This window comes from Amblyomma mixtum, chromosome 1 (assembly GCF_055824585.1).
Source record: "Amblyomma mixtum isolate Tamu chromosome 1, ASM5582458v1, whole genome shotgun sequence".
Taxonomy (NCBI): Eukaryota; Metazoa; Arthropoda; class Arachnida; order Ixodida; family Ixodidae; genus Amblyomma; species Amblyomma mixtum.
In genome coordinates, this window is record NC_143012.1 from 60,498,476 (window position 1) to 60,505,404 (window position 6,929).

At 43.5% G+C, this 6,929-nt stretch overlaps 1 pseudogene; it reads right to left on the reverse strand.

The window, feature by feature from the left end:
- Positions 1 to 1,231: 1,231 nt before the first annotated feature.
- LOC149366418 (uncharacterized) lies at positions 1,232 to 5,161 on the reverse strand (annotated as a pseudogene).
- Between the last annotated feature and the right edge of the window lie 1,768 nt (positions 5,162 to 6,929).

A 6,929-nucleotide genomic window follows, 5' to 3' on the forward strand; every position in this document is an offset into this window, starting at 1 on the left:
AAAAAAGTTATTTTTAAAACCCCCGTCCCTCCCTAAGTGTCCTCTCCGAATGGAGAATGAACACATGGTTTTGCACATCTAGTCAGCTAAACTATGATAAACCCCTACCATTTTAGTGTTGGACACTGAATATCCTGGAACCATGGGCATCTGGAGGAAGGGGGGGGGGGCAAGGGGGGCTGGTGCCCCTCCCTCCTGGAAATTCGTATATTTCTTATGCACTTGCAGAAAACAACTACACAGCTTCATTAGCACGCTTTGGTGATTGTAACTTTTCGCATTTTGATTATTAATATTAATTCTTGGCTCATTAATAAAATCCAATGCATATTCTCCAAGCCTAGCACTAATTTGCTGTTTCTAATTTTCGTTTCATGAAGGTAGTTTAGACCACAAATAGTGTCTTTTTGGTGCTAACTCGCGGCGTACCCCATCCCCAGCCATCGTGTGCCCCCCCTAAAAAAGTTCTGAGGACGCCCTTGCCCAGAGCACTGCAGCTTTTGCCATTTCTGCTGTACATACGTTTTCCCCAGAAAGCTGCAAGCAGCAGTGTGCTGCCACAAAGAAATACATGCATAAACAATGCAACAATGACTGAAAGAAAGCTGCAGAAAGGCACAATCACCCCGAACGAGTAAAGCAGAGCGTTTGCAGAATAATGGAATAGCTTGAATCTAACTTTCTGAAGCAGCCATACGGGTGCATTCTGGTGGATATTAATAATTACTCTCTAACTGGTCTAACTGGAATATATTCCAGTTTCAGGGTTCACCCCAAATACGTTGGACTATGGTCAACACATTCAGATCAAAGGATACATGGTTTTACAGGATACGAGCATCAACCTATGGGTCTCCTGATGTTGGCAGCGGTTCTCCTTGGAAGATTCTCCTGGCAATTAGCAGTCCTTGTCTTTTTAACGTGGTTTATGACACCTGTGAGATGGAAAAAAGAAAGCAGCCCAAATGAAAATAATGTGCCAAAGCCACAATTAGCATTGTTATACTATGTGCATTAAAACAATAATAACATGAATGACACGAGGACATGTGAAAGGGAAGATAAATAATGCGATGGAAGAGTGTCAAGAGTTTGTCCTTGCTCGGTGCAGACTATTAAAACGCTTAAATGTTAATCCTTGAATGATTCTATAACAGCAGAGCGCGGTGGTTTCTTTGCCACAAAAAAAAATCAATATTGACATGCTCTTTTTTTCAACTCATCGGCGCGATCAGTAGGCTACAAGTACCGCCACCTTCATCACCTACATCGGGCCCCAGAATAGACAGCAGCCCTTTAAGCACGGTGTCACAGTTTCTCGGGTGTCTAGGCGCATATGAACCATACCTTTTATAGCTACAATAGTCCTCGAGAAAGCAAACACACCACGACAATCGCAGAATTGCGCTCACTCGGCGATTAAAGGCAGAATGGACCGCATAAACCTCGGAACAAAGTAAATGGCACACCGACTGTAGTCACACACCTTTCGTAGCTGAAAGCAGCTGAGAGCCTTTCGTAGCTGAAAGCAGCTACGAAAGGCTCTCTCAAGACTGTTTCAGCAATGCTGTCACAGAAGAACACAGAGACCCACTCAATATTTAGCGGCTAGCCAGTGCAAGTCAGCGCATTAGCACTTGTTGCGCTTACTTGCCCGCGGGTGCACGCGATGAATTATCCACTTCGAACGGCAAAGTACTCCAACCTGCACCAAAGTTAACTGCTTTAACTCTGGTTACACGAGTAGCTTTGACAGCGGCAAAACGATTTGCATCTGTGGCTAGACATTTGCAAAGCTTTGGCTTTGCTCCGACCGGCAAAAGCGCCATCGAGTCGTAAAACCGCCATGCACGCGCGAAGACAAAACACGACATGCAGCGGCTTGACATGCATCCAGACCATAAACACAAAAAAGACGTATTTGTGACGCACAAATTTGCGAACGACCTGAGTTTACTTGCCATGACAGCAACTGGTCGCCTTCGTATTTGGTCCCGTTTGGTCCGTACTATAGTCATAGAGTAATATAGAAGTAAAGAGCGGACACTACCGTAGGCCCCAGCGGCTGGATGGATGGATAGGAGCGTCCCCTTTGAAACGGGGTGGTGGCAATTGCCACCAAGCTCAGCTTTTCTTTTTTTATTATTTTTTTTGTTTACTGTGTTGGCAATTCTCATTAAGATTCGCCATCACCTTTACCTACGGTTTCCTACAATTCTAACCTTATGCCACATCTCTGCTTTTCAGCCACCAATCCTCCAATCTACGGCCGACTTTTGTGCACAGCGCACCTAGCGGACCCGGGGAAACGTACAGGCCTCAGAGATGAGAAGCGGGTACAAGAATCTTGGAGGCTCTACTTTCATTTTCGGTTTCGTTCTCGCATGCATAGCGTTGGTTCATGCAGGTTTGCCCAGGTGTCAAGTGCACGGAACTTTGCATTGCTATTACATGCTATTACCCATGCTATTACCCTACCGCTTGGAGTCACGCAAAAGAACGTAAATGCAACGACACAATCACACAAGTTGACCTTGACTGAGGTGTTTTTTTATTATGCAAAACATATGCTTGAAAAACACACAGGGTCTTGAATATTTGGGGGCCGGGTTTTAAAAAATTCCCATGAAAAATCTACTACCCCATTCGAGCTAAAATAACATTCACAAAGTAGCAAAATGTGGTCTACGTTATCTGATAAGTGATTCAACATCGGTACTTGCCTAGATTTTTTGGAATGGACGGAAAACTGCTCTCGGTGGCGTGCACAATTTTCTCAGAAGCGAGTCGAGAAGCTGCGTTGACATGGTGCGCCATCTGTCGAGCTGACGATCTGCACCTTCGAAACAAGCGCGCCAACGGCCTTGCCCGAGATGCCGGTTGCCTCGCCGCTCGAAAGATGGCGCACCATGTCAACGCAGCTTCTCGACTCGCTTCTGCGAAAATTCTGCACGCCGCCGAGAGCAGTTTTCCGTCCATTCCAAAAAATCTAGGCAACTACCGATGTTGAATTACTTATCAGATAACGTAGACCACATTTTGCTACTTTGTGAACGTTATTTCAGCTCGAATGGGGTAGTAGATTTTACATAGGAATTTTTTAAAACCCGGCCCCCAAATATTCAAGACCCTGTACTTGAGAAAACTTATTGGCATGAAGCTTTTGCTCACGCAGGATGGCATAACCAAGCCATATTTTACAGTTCATGAAAAGAGGCACACACACACACACATATATATATATATCTATATCTGCCAAAAATGTTCAGTTATGACCAGTACTAAAAGTGAGGAACACCACCTTGATAAATTAATCTACAAGTTTTCACCTGCTTAAAGGAACAGACACACCGTTCTTTGATCTGTGATTTATAGCTTGTAATGATGCTTATCAGAATGTTACACATGGATGAGCAGGAGATATTTTTTTTTTCATTTAGTTACCTTCAAGGCCAGCGGGCATAGCAGAAAAGAGTGCGGGTGCATTAGAAAAAGTTGGGACAAAAAAGACAGTGTAGTGAATATATGTACATAAACAAATGAAATTGCTGATGTCTGGGAAACAGGTTGCATAAATGCATTAAGGATAGGTAACAAAAAATGTCTCACAGAACAAGCAAGCAAAAAAGCAGGCAGGCATAAGTAACTATTCCAAACAAATGCAGAAGAAAACCGATAGTCGAGGCAAAGATGTAATACAAAGAGCACGCATTACAAAATGTTCCTGCAGTAAAAAATGAAATGAAGCCATGGCAGGCAACACCCTTATGAGGTTATGTCATGTAATTAGCAGGTTATTTAAAGCAACTGCTTTGAATTCAGCCTTACCAGCTTTACCAACGACAGTGGGGAAGAAGATTTACATAAGACAGCTAAATAATTCAATACCGATTATCTTCTCTCCCATGTTTTGTATTGAACAGCCGAGCGAGGACTACAACATCAAAGTTCAGCGTAGGTCACGTGAAGAACGCAAAACACAGGAAGAGAATCGCTACTCAGTCGTTAATTACTGCAACGCTAAGTGAGCATTCCTTGACAGAAATCATAGGAAGGGACACATGCTGTTAGGTTGTAATTAATCGACACCAAGGAATATTACTTGCTTATTGTCATTAATGTTTGAAAGAAATAGTGATCATGCATTTTTACGGCTCAAGGACATCCGAGGCTGAAGGGAGCCACGGCACAAAGTACTTTCAGTCTACTCAAGGTGGGGTCAAAGACCCATTTCTCAAGCGTATCACCCCAAAGAAGCTCGGCTTCTTTGGGGTGATACGCTTGAGAATATTATCTTCTTGAACTGTAACCAGAATTTACACACGTTATTCAATGGCTCAAACTAGTAAAATGATGACATGATGACATCTGCACATGCCACAGTTTAAGTCCCGTTCCTGATAGCAGCAGTTTGGTAAGTTCAGGTTTCTTATAGAGGATAGAAAGCAACTAGATAGATTGCACTGTGGTGATGTACTTCGAAGGCATGTAAATTTGCATAATTTATCCCAACCTGACCAATTAAGAGGATTCTGGTGAGGAACGAGCACAAGAAGGAACATGAAACACAGGACGGGTGCTAATTGAAATGTGAGACAGAATAGCTAGCAATTGCTTCAGTACCGAATGTGGGGAAATTGCATCAAAACTTTAAGGAAGTGGTTTTTGAAGTATGTTTATTGTTTTCATGGCATTTTAAATTGTGTTTTTCTTTGAACGTCACTGTGCAGAACTGACAGTGATACGGTTCTTCAGTCTAATGGGCTCGCACATGCCTTGCAAGGGCTGATCTCTGTGCAAAGACCATGGGGCAGAGGTGGCACTGGAACGGCTTCTCACCCGTGTGGGTGCGAAGGTGTGCCACCGGGGCCCACCTTTGAGCAAAGCTCTTCCCACAGTAGTCACATTTGTATGGACGCTCACCCGTGTGGGTACGGATGTGTGCCACCAGTGTTTCTCTTAAAGCAAATCTGCTCTCACAGTGGTCACACTTGTATGGATGCTCGCCCGTGTGGGTACGAATGTGGGTCACCAGATTGCCTCTTTCAGCAAAGCTGTTCCCACAGTAGTCGCATTTGTATGGACACTCACCCGTGTGGGTACGGATGTGTTTGACCAAGTGAGACTTTTTTACACATCTCTTTCTCACTGGTAGCGAAGGTCACCGGTGTGGAGGCGAAGGTGCTGTTCTAGGTGGCTTTATTCATGAAGCTCTTACTGCAGTGGCTGCAATGATGGAACTGCTTGTTCGCATGGCCATTCTGGTGGTTTCCAACAGTGTTACAAACACTTGGCATAGAATGCTGCAGATGGGTGTTGACATCCTGCAAGTTTTCCCCAGGCGGCACACCCTGGTCAGGATCAGCTTTAACCAGGCCTGCATCAATGAAAGACAGGCAGTTTTGAATGGAATGCTGAACAATTAAAACATGTCATAGCTCGTTTGGTAATGCGACCAGAAACCTGTATACCTAGGAGGCAACGTACGAGCCAATACGTCGATCCTGAAAAAAAAAACTCTTTTTCAATCAAAATTTTCTATTCATATATTTTTATGGAGGGATAATATTTTAGCTTTTGAAAAATTAAGGAGTGCAATGAGCAAACTCTGCAGCAAACCTAAGAGCCAGAGCTGCTTAGACAAAGGGCTCGTATCATTGGGAGGAAACTTGCAAGTCATGGTGAAGAGAATTTCATCAATAAAAAAAGTCAAAAAGTTTTGATCAACGACACAGTTCACTGCTAATGCCTACTTTCCTTCCGTCTATTAAAGCTTCAACATTAATTACTCTGCACATTTCAAGAATACCTTGTTCACGCTGCTGGAGAATAACTGCTGAAGGACTAGTTCAGTGTCTAGAAACATAGCCAAATGTTCAGTAGTCAGTTCAAGACAACCTATTACGACCAAAAATAAAGTAATTAGCACAAATTCGTTTCTGCATACTACACCATCTCGGGTATCATTTGAGAGTGTACATGTCTGGGAGCTAACTTGTTCAATGGTTTATTGTACCAAAAAGCAAGTGACTCCACAGCTGTTCTGCAGAAATTGGGAGTGAGCAATTTTCTTCGTACAGCCCCACAAAAAGACGACACTCTCCGACTCAAAGTTTGATCGGGGGTTGATAGCACCATCTTGAAATGCAATGAGTACATAGTTGAAACATACGCATCAGTTTTGAATCTAACAGAAAAAAAATAAATAGGTTGGTTGGTTTGGTTTATGGGGTTTAACGTCCCAAAGCGACTAAGGCTATGAGAGATGCCGTAGTGGAGGGTTCCGGAAATTTCGACCACCTGGGGTTCTTTAACGTGCACTGACATTGCATAGTACACGGGCCTCTAGAATTTCGCCTCCATCGAAATTTGACCACCGCGGCCGGGATCGCACCCACGTCTTTCCGGTCGGCAGCCGAGCGCCATAACGACTGAGCCAATGCGGCGGCCTCAAAACTTGGCTTGAAAATAAATAGGAAACACTTTCCTAAGCAATTTAGCGTGATATGGCCAGCTGTTCTGAAAAAAAAAGGAGAGGAACAAAAGTCAGGTCACAGTCACAAACTACATGAACACAATGAAATAAGCATGAACCATTAATACGAAGGAATGCACTACCACACTAAACAATGTTTTCTTACAGCTGATAGAATCAGATGCATGTGCATGCAGTGCAAGATCCTGTACACACCAGGTAAAAAAATGCAGGTTAAAGAGGGAGTCTACTAACTTTTATCGACAAAATTTTTTGTGGATATCAAAAATCTCTTTCACAAATGAACGAACATCCAGCTGTAGCACTGAGAACCAGAGCAGAACAATTTAAAGCCTAGTATGTTCCACGTGGCAGCCTCGCTTGCTCATGATAGATGGCGTCTGTGAACCCTGATATCAGGAAGAAGTCAGGGATATCAAGAAGTAGTCAATGC